This window comes from Musca autumnalis, unplaced genomic scaffold (genome assembly GCF_047663935.1).
Source record: "Musca autumnalis isolate F117 unplaced genomic scaffold, ASM4766393v1 scaffold_3, whole genome shotgun sequence".
NCBI classification, from domain to species: domain Eukaryota; kingdom Metazoa; phylum Arthropoda; class Insecta; order Diptera; family Muscidae; genus Musca; species Musca autumnalis.
Window position 1 is genome coordinate 23,270,349 of NW_027411866.1, and position 15,104 is coordinate 23,285,452.

Consider the following 15,104-nt stretch of genomic DNA (forward strand, 5'->3'; position numbering starts at 1 on the left):
TAATTGGATTATAAAGAGAAGCAAAAAACGAAGAAAACTCTCTAAGTGCCATTTAATGAATGAAATAAATTCAAGCCTTAATATAGGCTATAATTATTGGATTATTGAATTAAGAAAACTAAAAGTAGACTATAGAAAAATAAAAAAAAATAATTAAGGCTGGAATTTATGGAACAAACGGGTGTCAGGCCTTAATGTGGACAATAAAAGTAATTATGGTAAGCAAGTAAAAGTATGCAATAAAAATAATAAAATATTCAAAGGCACAAAAACAGGATTTTATTAAACAGTCCCTCAATATATGCAATACAATTAATATTAGCAAGCAACTAAAAGTATGCAATGTAAAGTAATTAAATATTTCTTAACCTCAAAGGGTTTAAACTACATGGTAGCCTTGATGTAGGCATTTTTTATTGAAATATAAATATGTTATATAAATGTGTTAGAAATATTTTGTATTTTTTGCTCATATATTATATTTTCTATCATGTTATAGGCGTGTAAGTGCTTTTTGATTAAAAGAATAAATAAATAGAAAAGTTGATCCGCAAAGTATGCACTGGAATATACAATCAAACAACTGAAATTAGGCAATAGAAAAAGCTACAAACCAAAATAATTTCCAAAGTCTAAAAACTGCATTTTAATAAACAATGCCTCAACATATGCAATAAAATTAATATAACCAAGCAACTAAAAGTATGCATTTGAAAATAAAAAAAATATATAAATTTTTTTCTTACCCTTTAACCGTACTCAAATACATTGAGGCCTTGATTTAGGCATTATTTATTCAAATATTAAAATTGGCTCCAAAAAATATGCAATCGATGATAGAATCAACAATATTTTTTAAACTTGATTTTAGAAAACAAAGGAATGTCATGCCTCAACATATGCAATAAAATCAATATTAGCAAGCAACTAAAAGTATATTATTGGATTTGTTTCAAAACCTTAAAGCCTTCATGTAGGCATTATTTGAATAAATAAATTAAAATTTTCTATGCAAAATATACAATGGAATATCGAACCAACTAAAATTAGGCAGTAGAAAAAAATACAAAAAACATTTTTAAAATTTGATTTTAGAAAACAAAGCACCGCCATGCCTTAATATAGGCAATAAATTTAATAATAACAACCATCAAAAAGTATGCTTTGGAAAATATTAAAATATTTGATTTTTCCTAAACCTCAATTAGTACGAAATACATTGAAGCCTTAATGTAGGCAATATTTTTTGAAATGTAAAACATTAGATCGGCAAAGTAAGCAGTGGAATATAGAAAAAAACAACTAAAATTAGGCAACAGAAAGAAACAAACGAAAATAAATTCCAAAGCCCTAATACTGTATTTTATAAATCAATGGGCCGTTATGCCTCAAAATAGGAAGTTAAATAAATAATAACAAGCAACTAAAAGTATGCTTTGAAAAATAATAACATATTGAAGTTTTACTAAACCTCAAACAATAATGTTAACCTTGATGTGGGCATTATTTATTCAAATATTAAAAATGGCTCCTCAAAGTATGCACTGGAATATAGCATCAAGTATTCAAAATTTTGCAATAGAAAAGTACACAAAACTTAGTGAACAAAACATGTTTAAACGAGGGAAAATGGATAATTGGCTCCAAAGAATAAGCTTTTTCTAAGGCTGATAATCTCCAAGTCATTCAAATAAGCCTTCTTCGAAAAGAAATGGCGACTATGGCCTTGAAATGACCTAAAATGAGTAATGGTAATATAAATATATGGCCTATTTAGGAACCATGGTTTAGTTATTAAATTCATATTTAAGCTTATATTTACCCGCCTCTGATCACCGAAATTTCAGCAGTCACAGAATTCAAAGAGCTGAATTAAGATCGATTCTGATCATTTGCCTTGACTTTGAACTCACTAATAGGAGAAAGTCACCTCATTGAGATCAATGAAAATAGCTTCGGACTAAGTTTCATTGAAAAGTCATTTCACTGGAGTGAGACCACTTTCCGTAGTCAAGAACTGAATTCGTCGTTTCGTTCATCGATCTGGCATATTTTTTGAGAATTCAGGGACAACCACTTCACATTAATTTTCTTTGAAACTCATCTCAGTAGTGTCAGACCTCTATCTTGTCCTCTACTTGACTTTGACTCCTTTAGTCGGCAAAATGCCATCTGACAACAATAACAAAAATTCAGGGACCTCTGAGACAATCGCTTTAGGTCAATAGTTGTTGAAAGACCTTTCTACTGGATTCAGACCACTTCCCATACTGAATTCCTCGTCTCTGATCGCCGATCTGTCATCAAGAATTTTTTTTTAAACTCAGGGACAATCGCATCACTTCAACCTCATTTGGAAAATCGTCTGCGTAGGGTCTGACCATTTTCAAATAGCCCTTAGTTGACTTTGGCACCTTTAAGCGGCAAAATTTCATCTGTCATCAATCACAAGAAGTCAAGGATCTCAGTGACAAGCCCATGACAATCGCTTCAGATCAATTGTAGTTGAAAGGTCTTGCTACCGTAGTCAGACCACTTCCACGTTGCCAACAACTAAATTCCTGGAAACTAATCGCCGTTCGGTCACAAGTCAAAAGATTCTGAGAGCTCAGGGAGGATCGCTTCTCGACAATCTGCATTGAAAAGTCATCTCAAATTGCCCCTACTACACTTTGGCAACTTTAACTGACAAAATTTCGTCTGTCATCAAACACAAGAAATCAAAGACCTTAGTGACTATCGCTTCAGGTCAATTGTAGTTGAAAGGTCTTGCTACTGGATTCAGACCACTTCTCCGTGGTCAACAACTCAATTCCTGGCCTCTGATCTCCGATCAGTCATCAATATTTTTTTTGAGAACTCAGGGACAATCGCTTCACTTCAATCTTCTCTGAAAAGTCATCTCGTAAGGTCAGACCACCTTCCAATAGCCTCTAGTTGACTTTGCCATCTGTAAGTGGCAAAATTTCATCTGTCATCAATTACAAGAAGTCAAAAAAATCTTGCTACTGGAGTCAGACCACTTCCTCGTAGTCAACAACTGAATTCCAAGTCTCTGATCGCCGATTAGTTATCAGGAAATTCTTTTGAGAACTCAGGGACAATCACTCCACTCGAATCTTATTTGAAGAGTCATCTCAGGTGGGGCAGACCAACTTCCAATAGCACCTACTTGACTTTGGTACCTTTAAGTGGCAAAATTGCATCTGTCATCAATCGAAAGAAGTCAAAGACCTTAGTGACAAGCCCTTGACAATCGCTTATGATCAATAGTAGTTGAAAGGTCTTGCTACTTCAGAGCACTTCCCAGTGGTCAGCAGCTGAATTCCTGGCCTCTGGTCGCCGTTCAGTTATAGGAAATTCTTTTGAGAACTCAGGCATAATCACTCCACGGGAATCTTCTTTGGAACGTCATCTCAGTAGTGTCAGACCACCTTCCTTTTGGCATCTTTAAGTGGAAAAATTTCAATATTCGTCAGTCACAATAACTCACAGAACTCAGCGACAACCCCTTGGCAATCGCTTCAGGTCAATTGTTGTTGAAAAGTCTTCCTACTGGATTCAGACCATTTACCCGTAGTCAACAACTGAATTCCTGGTCGCTGATCGCCGGTCAGTCATCAGTAAAAACATTCTGAGAGCTCTGGGACGATCGCTTCACGACAATCTCCACTGCCCCTACTAGACTTTAGCACCTGTAAGCCTCAAAATTTCATCTGTCATCAATCACAAGAAGTCAAAGACCTTAGTGACACTCCCTTGACAATCGCTACCGGTCAATTGTCATTGAAAATTCTTGCTACCTTAGTCAGACCACTTCCCCGTAGTCAACAACTGAATTCCTGGCCTCTGTTCGGCGATCTGTCATCGGTAAAATATTCTTAGAGCTACCGGTCGATCACATCAAGTCAATCTTCTTTGAAATGTCATGTCAGTAGGGCCAGACCTCCTTCCAAATGCCCCTACTAGACTTTAGCACCTGTAAGCCTCAAAATTTCATCAGTCGTCAGTCACAATAACTCATAGAACTCAGGGACAACCGCTTGACAATCGCTTCAGGTCAATTGCCGTTAAAAAGCTTTGCTACTGGAGACAGACCACTTACCCGTAGTCAACAGCTGAATTCCTGGCCACTGATCGCCGGTCAGTTATCAGTCAAAACATTCTGAGAGCTCAGAGACGACCGCTTCACGAGAATCTCAATTAAAAAGTTATCTCAAATAGCCCCTAATAGTCTGTGGCACCTTTAAACGGCAAAATTTCATCTGTCATCAATCACAAGAAGTCAAAGACCTCAGTGACAATCGCTTTCGGTCAATTGTCATTGAAAATTCTTGCTACCTTAGTCAGACCACTTCCCCGTAGTCAACAACTGAATTCCTGGCCGCTGATCGGCGTTCAGTCATCGGTAAAATATTCTGAGAGCTCCGGGACGATCACATCAAGTCAATCTTCCTTAAAAATTCAGTCAGTAGGTTCAAACCACTTTCCAGCAGCCCCTACTTGACTGTGGTTCCTTCAATTGCCGAAATTTCATCAGTAATCAGTAAGAATAATTCATTGAACTCAATGACAGTCCCTTGACAATCGCTTCACGTTTACCTTTGTTGATATTTGCATGTTCCTGGAGTCAGACTACCTTAGAATAGCCAGAACTTGAATTTCTAGTCTCTGATAGCCGAAATTTTATCAGTCATCAGTCAAAAAAAGTTAAAAGGTCCTTATCACGCTTGACAATTACCTCACTATGGTGCAACGTCATGATTATTCATTGGCCATCTCCTCATAGTTACAACGGGAGTTCGGAGCTTCTAATCGCCAAAATTTCAGCAGTCAGAACAATTCAATCAATCTTCAACCCTTGTTGAAAGTCATGCCATTGACTGATGCCCCTGACTGACTTCGATCCCTCTAATCGGAGAAATTCATCAATCATCAGTCACAATAAATCAGAGAGCTACAATTACTTCAGATTAATTGTCGTTAAAATGTCATATCGGTAAGGTTAGAAGACCATCCAATAGCCATCACTTGAATTTTTCATCAATCATCAGTAAAAAGGTTTAAAGAGCTCAGTGATAATCGTTCCAGGGAACATGCTTACCAATCAGGAGTTCGTGTCGATCAATTACCTCCTTATAGCCAAATCCTAGATCGATAATCCTACATAGTCTCCTCTAATTACAAAACAGTCAACACTATCGAGAAACGAAAACTACAATAAATTACTGTTGAAAGAAAATACATCCTATTACTAGCGCATATTGGAAATATAAACTAAACAAGTGACAATAAACTCTGTAACATTGGAACACTGAACTTGCTTTCCAATCGGTGGATTTATAATTAATCAGATTTCTGTTATGTTCGGACTTTTGTGATGTTAAGTGATGATACTTGGTAGAGATGAGACCATTGAATAGTTTCTCAAGTACACAGAAAGTGATAGGGTGAAGCGAAGACTATCACGTCTTATTATTCTAGATGAGGAATAAATGCAATATTTAGCCATTTGGGGAATTCTTTAGAACAGCCATTCAAAGCATTGGACTCTCAAATTCAGCAGCAACTATTACATCGAGCAATAGTGCTCCTCCATAGAGTAAAAACTTTCGAGTCCTTGGCTATAGAAATCTTTGCGGTATATGCTTAAATAAAAAAAAAACAAGAAAATTTAGAAGGGTGCGAATGACAGATGCCAACATTCATACGTTCGAACTATCTCTAATCAGAACTAACTCTAACGTCGAGGAATCCGTATTATACCACAGATTTAAGATTTTCGAGTCCTTGGCTATAGAATTTATGCGATATGGGATTAAATAATAAATGGCTAAGCGTGCGTATGACAGATGACAATACTCATACGTTCCCTGGATGAAACCACATATGTGATCTATCAGAATTCTACCTATAATGTCGAGTAACCCGTGTTATACCATAGAGTAAAGACTTTTCAGACTTTGACTATATTCATAGGGTATGGTAAGGGTATTTTTGGGTCTGGGATTAAATCATAAATGTCTTAGGGTGTGTATGACAAATGACAACACTCATACGTACTCTGCATGAAATCATTCATAAGAACTGTCAGAAATCTACCTATAACTTCGAGTAATTCGTCCTATACCACGGACGAGTTGTTGGCTATAGGATTCTTGTGGTATGGGATTACGTCATAAATGTATAAGAGTGCGTATGACACTCATGCTTCGCCTGGATGAAATCAATCTTGATTGTCAGCCTAGACATCATCAACAAATTTCTAGCGGTCTCAAGAAACCCATTAGGGAAGTTTTTGGTTTGTATTTCCTTGTATTTTCAGGCATGAAATGTTTCGCTACAAGTGGTGTCATTGGGCACGGCAATAAAAAAGAGGTCCCATATCATAGATCCAAATATATGATGGGGTTACACTCATTGATATGAGAGAAGTCTGTCTTTGCCCCTTCACGAATTTTAGTGGGGAATAGTTTTTTAAGAGCTTAGGGTGCGCATGAGTTTCGGCAACAGTAATACGCTCCATACGAGAACTAATTCCTTTATAAGTGTTAAATGTTGAATCTTTTTAAGCTTTAACATAATTTCATAAACTCCCACAGACATACATTTATTTGAAGGTCTTAAAGAAGATATTTTTGGCTATAAAGTCCTTAGGGTGCGTATGACAGATGACAACACTCATACGTACCCTGGATGAAGTTATTTATAAGTAAATTTTTACTTTATAAAATAAATCGCGATGTGAATCGGAAATTAAAGGGAATACAATAGGGCGTAGAGAATAGCATTACGTCGAACTCAAGTTATTCTGACTGAGGAGGAGATATCAGAAAGCGTGACTGGGTAGTATTTAATAGGAAATTATGAAGGTCTGGTGGCCACCGTGGTGGATGCTCCAGGGTGGACTGGTTGTTGTGGTTGTAACAGCATAGGTTGGATGCTAGGTTGGCAAGGGCTGTTTACGAAACTCTTTTAATACCGGGTCAATACGGTGCGAAGAAGTAGATGCCGTGGTCAGGTTGCCCATCAGAATGCCTGCGTTTGATTTTCAGGCTAGACAACATAAAAAAAAAAATGCAGCTGTGCCAAAAACACCTCGGCCGTGGAAAAAATTCTCCAAAGGTGGTAACCGAAACGCTTTTAATATCGGGACAATGCAATGCGAAGAACTCAATAGCGTGGCTGATTGCCCACCAGAATGCCTGTGTTTGACTGTCAGGCTAGACAACATCAAAATAAATGCAGCTGTGACAAAAACACCTCGGCCATGGAAAAAATTCTCTTAATTTGGTGTCATAAATCATGAGTTTTTTGACTTGGAACTTAATTGGAATTCTTTTATTCATTTTTCGAGTTACCAACAAATATCTGTAAAATTAAAAGGCTTATAATTTCGGCCATTACTTTCCAACTTTTATTCATGCTTTTCATTCATAATTTTGCATTTTAATGTTAACGATTTTTGTCGGTAACTCAAAAAATGAGTTAGTGAATTCCAATACTGCACTCCTTGATATGGAATAAGGTGGCCTTTGTTCCTTAAGGGATGTTCTGGAAAATCGTCTTTTTAATGAGCTTATGGTACATATGACTGTTGACAATACTAATACGCTGCCTAGGTGAGAATTATTTGCAGTGAGAATGTCAAAATTTGTCCTAGGGTGCGTATGGCTGTTGACAGCACTAATACGTTCCCTAAGTAAACTATAAATTAGCACTATAAATTAAAAATGTCGATTATTTTTAGCTTACATTTTTACTTTTTATCTGAAGGTTCTATTTAATCATTTTGATATGCTTGCACTTTTCTCTCTCCCCTCACTAATTAAAGTTTTCCATATGTGGCAATCGGCATTTTTTCAATATACCAATTTTTAATTTACTTAATTGTCTTTTAGACATTTTTTTAAAAATCCACGTTTATTTTCCTGAACGTCCTCTAGAAATTTTTTTTCAAAAAAAATCACGTTTAAAAATCCACGTTTATTTAGCTGAATATCTTCTAGAAATTTTCTTTAAAAAATCCACGTTTATTTAGCTGAATATCTTCTAGAAATTTTCTTTAAAAAATTCACGTTTATTTAGCTGAATATCTTCTAGAAATTTTCTTTAAAAAATCCACGTTTATTTAGCTGAATATCTTCTAGAAATTTTCTTTAAAAAATCCACGTTCATTTAGCTGAATGTCTTCTAAAAAATTTCTTTAAAAAATCCACGTTTATTTAGCTGAATGTCTTCTAGAAAATTTCTTTAAAAAATCCACGTTTATTTAGCTGAATGTCTTCTAGAAAATTTCTTTAAAAAATCTACGTTTATTTAGCTGAATGTCTTCTAAAAAATTTCTTTAAAAAATCCACGTTTATTTAGCTGAATGTCTTCTAGAAAATTTCTTTAAAAAATCCACGTTTATTTAGCTGAATGTCTTCTAGAAAATTTCTTTAAAAAATCCACGTTTATTTTGCTGAATATCTTCTGGAAATTTTCTTTACAAAATCCACGTTTATTTACCTAAATGTCTTCTAGAAAATTTCTTTAAAACTCCACCTTTATTTACCTGACTGTCTTTTAGAAACATTTCTTTAAAAATTCGACGTTTATTGACCTAAAAGTCTTCTAGAATTTTTTTTTTTTTAAAATCAACGTTTATTTATCTGAATGTCTTCTAGAAAAATTCTTCAAAAAATCAACATTTATTTACCTGAATGACTTTTAAAAATTTCATTAAAAAATCCACGTTTATTTAGCTGAATGTTTTCTAGAAAATTTCTTAAAAAATCCACGTTTATTTAGCTGAATGTCTTCTAGAAAATTTCTTTAAAAATCCACGTTTATTTACCTACATGTCTTCTAGAAAATTTCTTTAAAAAATTCACGTTTATTTACCTGAATGTCTTCTAGAAAAATTTCTTTAAAAAAATGCACGTCTATTTACCTGAATGTCTTCTAGAAAATTTCTTTAAAAAAATGCACGTTTATTTAGCTGAATGTCTTCTAGAAAATGTTTTTAAAAATCCACGTTCATTTAGCTAAATGTCTTCTACAACATTTTTTTAAAAAATCAACGTTCATTAAGCTGAATGTCTTTTACAACATTTTTTTTTTTAAATCCATGTTCATTTACCTGGATGTCTTCTAGAAAATTTCTTTAAAAAATCCACGTTTATTTAGCTGAATGTCCTCTAGAAAATTTCTTTAAAAAATCCACGTTTATTTAGTGGAATGTCTTCTAGAAAATTTCTTTAAAAAATCCACGTTTATTTAGCTGAATGTCTTCTAGAAAATTTCTTTAAAAAAATCCACGTTTATTTAGTTGAATGTCTTCTAGAAAATTTCTTTAAAAAATCCACCTGTGTGAAGTGGCGTTTTTTACATTGAGTACGAAATCCAAAAGGTCGGTCTTAGTACTGAGTAATTTTCGAAAATTCTTAATACCAATTCTATAATTTTTATTAATAGGCACGCTTTTTTGACCTCGGAAAAAGGTCCCATATCATAGAGTTAAGAAATTGTTGTCAACGGCCTAAGGGTGCGTATGACTATTGACAACACTAATACGCGGCCTAGGTGAACAAAGAAGAATTTCCTCGATAAATTCAAAATTTCGATTATTTTTCATCTTTAACATTTCCTTTCAAAAACTTCCACAGCCATAAACTTATTTGAAGTTCTTGAAAAATATCTATCGAAACATTTAATCATTTTCCTATGCTTGCCCTATTTTCCTCTCTTCATTGGTAATAATTTATTGACTTTAACAAATTCCCTTTCCATAAATGCCTGTGTGAGTACTTCAATTAAAATTTGCCATATGTGTTGAGAATTCGGCATCTTTTCAAAATACCAAGTTTTATGCAACCCCAAACAAACTCACCTAAGATTTTCCTCCCACCCTGTTAGGAATTTAATTATACTAAGTATTCGCCCCTTTTTACATACTTACCAAGATACACCTAAATGTATGCTACAATTTTCCCATATGTTGCCTTAAAAGCATTCAATCAGTAGTAATGGGAAATTTCCAATTCAATCCTATTTCAATTGCATTCGAATATAATTCTTAGAACATTTCAAACGGACTAAACCAAACGATTTTAATTATTGCCCTTAAAACAGAGTAACAGATGAGGGCAAATTATTTGTACCACATTCTCGAGAGCTCTCAAAAGGATTGGAATTGTAAAAAAAAAACAATTCTAATCTTGTTGTGTACCTCAAAATAATTTAGGCTCTAAAGGCACAAGGATACATTTTAATGAACATCCTTTGCATCTAACCATTTATTCCAAGCCCTCTCTTGTCCATCCACGTCCCTCCCTAATTGTAGGCAATCATAGCTTAACATGTTGCTGCCAACAAAAATTATGTAACAATGGCAAACACGTTTTCTGTTATTCATGTTGGCAATTGTCGAACAGCAATAAAAACAACAACAAGAACTCACAGCTTTCATATTGGGAAATGTGTGGAATTTTTGATTTCCTAGGGTGCTGGTACTCAAACAAACTGTATATTGTGTTTTTTTGGATCTGTTGATTAGAGAGAAGAGAGGGAAATTGGTTAAGTATTTGGAACAAAACTTTCAACCCAACTTGTTACCCTTTTTCCACCAAAAAATGGCAAGAACCAAGTTAGGAATGCATGCACTTCTATCTCTTTGGTGCTATGCAAAACAGCTACCTGTGGCAGACAAGGATAAACGTTAACGCTCACACTCTATTACAGCACTGCAGGGTCTGGGCTCCTTCTTCCCAACCACATTTACTACTTTTATGGATGCAGCAGATTTTTCATTATGTAACAACATACTTTCAGTGTTGTTATTGTATAGATGCAAATAACACATACAAAAATAGCAAGAGAAAGAGAGAGCACAGAGGTAGGTAGGCAACAACAAAAGTGAAAGTCATTCAAGCTGTTGTAGAACATCAGGTGTTGGGCACACGGCCGGAGGAGGACGTTCGGTTAATGAGCAATCGTTTTGAGTGAAGAACAAAACAACAATAACAACAACAACAACAACGGTAGTTTCAATTCGTTTTTGTTTTGTATGTGTGTTACAGTAATTTTACGTTACGCACCAGTAGTAGTATGAGCCTAAAAGCATGCAATTAAAAATAAAACACATCAACTTGAAGAACAACAGCAAAAGCAGAAGTACGAAAAATTTACAGAAGGCAACTTCGCCTGTGTGTGTGTTTGTAGGTCTGTAGATTTAAAAGATTTTTATGTGGCCATTTGTAAAGGTAAATCTTGAATGTTCAACAATGAATGTGGCATACTTTTGGGATGAACGTTAAGAAATAATGAAAGTAAACTTTAAAAGCTCTCAATTTAAGGGATTTAAAAAATGTGGCTAAGATTTTGGATACATTTTTAAAAATCTCATAGATCTTTCACTTTATTCAGTTAAATGTCTTCTAGAAAATTTCTTTAAAAAATCCACGTTTATTTAGTGGAATGTTTTCTAGAAAATTTCTTTAAAAAATCCACGTTTATTTAGTGGAATGTTTTCTAGAAAATTTCTTTAAAAAATCCACGTTTATTTAGCTGAATGTCTTCTCGAAAATTTCTTTAAAATATTCACGTTTGTATAGCTGAATGTTTTCCAGAAAACTTCTTTAAAAAATCCACGTTTATTTAGCTGAATGTCTTCTAGAAAATGTCTTTAAAAAATCCACGTTTATTTAGCTGAATGTCTTCTAGAAAATGTCTTTAAAAAATCCACGTTTATTTAGCTGAATGTCTTCTAGAAAATTTCTTAAAAAAATCCACGTTTATTTAGGTGAATGTCTTCTAGAAAATGTCTTTAAAAAATCCACGTTTATTTAGCTGAATGTCTTCTAGAAAATGTCTTTAAAAAATCCACGTTTATTAAGCTGTATGTCTTCTAGAAAATTTCTTTAAAATATCCACGTTTATTTAGCTGAATGTCTTCTAGAAAATTTCTTTAAAATATCCACGTTTATTTAGCTGAATGTCTTCTAGAAAATTTCTTTAAAAAATCCACGTTTATTTAGCTGAATGTCTTCTAGAAAATTTCTTTAAAAAATCCACGTTTATTTAGCTGAATGTCTTCTAGAAAATTTCTTTAAAAAATCCACGTTTATTTAGCTGAATGTCTTCTAGAAAATTTCTTTAAAAAATCCACGTTTATTTAGCTGAATGTCTTCTAGAAAATTTCTTTAAAAATCCAAGTTTATTAAGCTGAATGTCTTCTAGAAAATTTCTTTAAAAAATCCACGTTTATTTAGTTCGATGTCTTCTACAAAATTTCTTTAAAAAATCCACGTTTATTTAGTGGAATGTCTTCTAGAAAATTTCGTTAAAAAATCCACGTTTATTTAGCTGAATGTCTTCTAGAAAATTTCGTTAAAAAAATCCACGTTTATTTAGCTGAACGTCTTCTAGAAAATTTCGTTAAAAAATCCACGTTTATTTAGCTGAATGTCTTCTAGAAAATTTCTTTAAAAAATCCACGTTTATTTAGCTGAATGTCTTCTAGGAAATTTCTTTAAAAAATCCACGTTTATTCTGCTAGAAAATTTCTTTAAAAAATCCACGTTTATTTAGCTGAATGTCTTCTAGAAAATTTCTTTAAAAAATCCACGTTTATTTAGCTGAATGTCTTCTAGAAAATTTCTTTAAAAAATCCACGTTTATTTAGCTGAATATCTTCTAGAAAATTTCTTCAAAAAAATCCACGTTTATTTAGCTGAATGTCTTCTAGAAAATTTCTTTAAAAAATCTACGTTTATTTAGCTGAATGTCTTCTAGAAAATTTCTTTAAAAAATCCACGTTTATTTAGCTGAATGTCTTCTAGAAAATTTCTTTAAAAAAATCCACGTTTATTTAGCTGAATGTCTTCTAGAAAATTTCTTAAAAAAATCCACGTTTATTTAGCTGAATGTCTTCTAGAAAATTTCTTAAAAAAATCCACGTTTATTTAGCTGAATGTCTTCTAGAAAATTTCTTTAAAAAATCCACGTTTATTTAGCTGAATGTCTTCTAGAAAATTTCTTTAAAAAAATCCACGTTTATTTAGCTGAATGTCTTCTAGAAAATTTCTTTAAAAAATCCACGTTTATTTAGCTGAATGTCTTCTAGAAAATTTCTTTAAAAAATCCACGTTTATTTAGCTGAATGTCTTCTAGAAAATTTCTTTAAAAAATCCACGTTTATTTAGCTGAATGTCTTCTAGAAAATTTCTTTAAAAAATCCACGTTTATTTAGCTGAATGTCTTCTAGAAAATTTCTTTAAAAAATCCATGTTTATTTAGCTGAATGTCTTCTAGAAAATTTCTTTAAAAAATCCACGTTTATTTAGCTGAATGTCTTCTAGAAAATTTCTTTAAAAAATCCACGTTTATTTAGCTGAATGTCTTCTAGAAAATTTCTTTAAAAAATCCAAGTTTATTAAGCTGAATGTCTTCTAGAAAATTTCTTTAAAAAATCCACGTTTATTTAGTTCGATGTCTTCTACAAAATTTCTTTAAAAAATCCACGTTTATTTAGTGGAATGTCTTCTATAAAATTTCGTTAAAAAATCCACGTTTATTTAGCTGAATGTCTTCTAGAAAATTTCGTTAAAAAATCCACGTTTATTTAGCTGAACGTCTTCTAGAAAATTTCGTTAAAAAATCCACGTTTATTTAGCTGAACGTCTTCTAGAAAATTTCTTTAAAAAATCCACGTTTATTTAGCTGAATGTCTTCTAGGAAATTTCTTTAAAAAATCCACGTTTATTCTGCTAGAAAATTTCTTTAAAAAATCCACGTTTATTTAGCTGAATGTCTTCTAGAAAATTTCTTTAAAAAATCCACGTTTATTCTGCTAGAAAATTTCTTTAAAAAATCCACGTTTATTCTGCTAGAAAATTTCTTTAAAAAATCCACGTTTATTCTGCTAGAAAATTTCTTTAAAAAATCCACGTTTATTCTGCTAGAAAATTTCTTTAAAAAATCCACGTTTATTCTGCTAGAAAATTTCTTTAAAAAATCCACGTTTATTCTGCTAGAAAATTTCTTTAAAAAATCCACGTTTATTTAGCTGAATGTCTTCTAGAAAATTTCTTTAAAAAATCCACGTTTATTTAGCTGAATGTCTTCTAGAAAATTTCTTTAAAAAATCCACGTTTATTTAGCTGAATGTCTTCTAGAAAATTTCTTTAAAAAATCCACGTTTATTTAGCTGAATGTCTTCTAGAAAATTTCTTTAAAAAATCCACGTTTATTTAGTTGAATGTCTTCTAGAAAATTTCTTTAAAAAATCCACGTTTATTTAGCTGAATGTCTTCTAGAAAATTTCTTTAAAAAATCCACGTTTATTTAGCTGAATGTCTTCTAGAAAATTTCTTTAAAAAATCCACGTTTATTTAGCTGAATGTCTTCTAGAAAATTTCTTTAAAAAATCCACGTTTATTTAGCTGAATGTCTTCTAGAAAATTTCTTTAAAAAATCCACAACTTTCATTAAGCTGAATGTCTTCTAGAAAATTTCTTTAAAAAATCCACGTTTATTTAGCTGAATGTCCTCTAGAAAATTTCTTTAAAAAATCCACAACTTTCATTAAGCTGAATGTCTTCTAGAAAATTTCTTTAAAAAATCCACGTTTATTTAGCTGAATGTCTTGTAGAAAATTTCTTTAAAAAATCCACGTTTATTTAGCTGAATGTCTTCTAGAAAATTTCTTTAAAAAATCCACGTTTATTTAGCTGAATGTCTTCTAGAAAATTTCTTTAAAAAATCCACGTTTATTTAGCTAAATGTCTTCTAGAAAATTTCTTTAAAAAATCCACGTTTATTTAGCTGAATGTCTTCTAGGAAATTTCTTTAAAAAATCCACGTTTATTTAGCTGAATGTCTTCTACAAAATTTCTTTAAAAAATCCACGTTTATTTAGTTCGATGTCTTCTACAAAATTTCTTTAAAAAATCCACGTTTATTTAGCTGAATGTCTTCTAGAAAATTTCTTTAAAAATCCAAGTTTATTAAGCTGAATGTCTTCTAGAAAATTTCTTTAAAAAATCCACGTTTATTTAGTTCGATGTCTTCTACAAAATTTCTTTAAAAAATCCACGTTTATTTAGTGGAATGTCTTCTAG

At 32.5% G+C, this 15,104-nt stretch overlaps 1 protein-coding gene across 1 annotated transcript in view; it reads right to left on the bottom strand.

Moving 5' to 3' along the window:
* LOC141400124 (uncharacterized) overlaps nucleotides 1-15,104 on the bottom strand; it is a 227,186-nt gene that overhangs the window by 83,690 nt on the left and 128,392 nt on the right. The gene's annotated exons all lie outside the window — the stretch shown is intronic.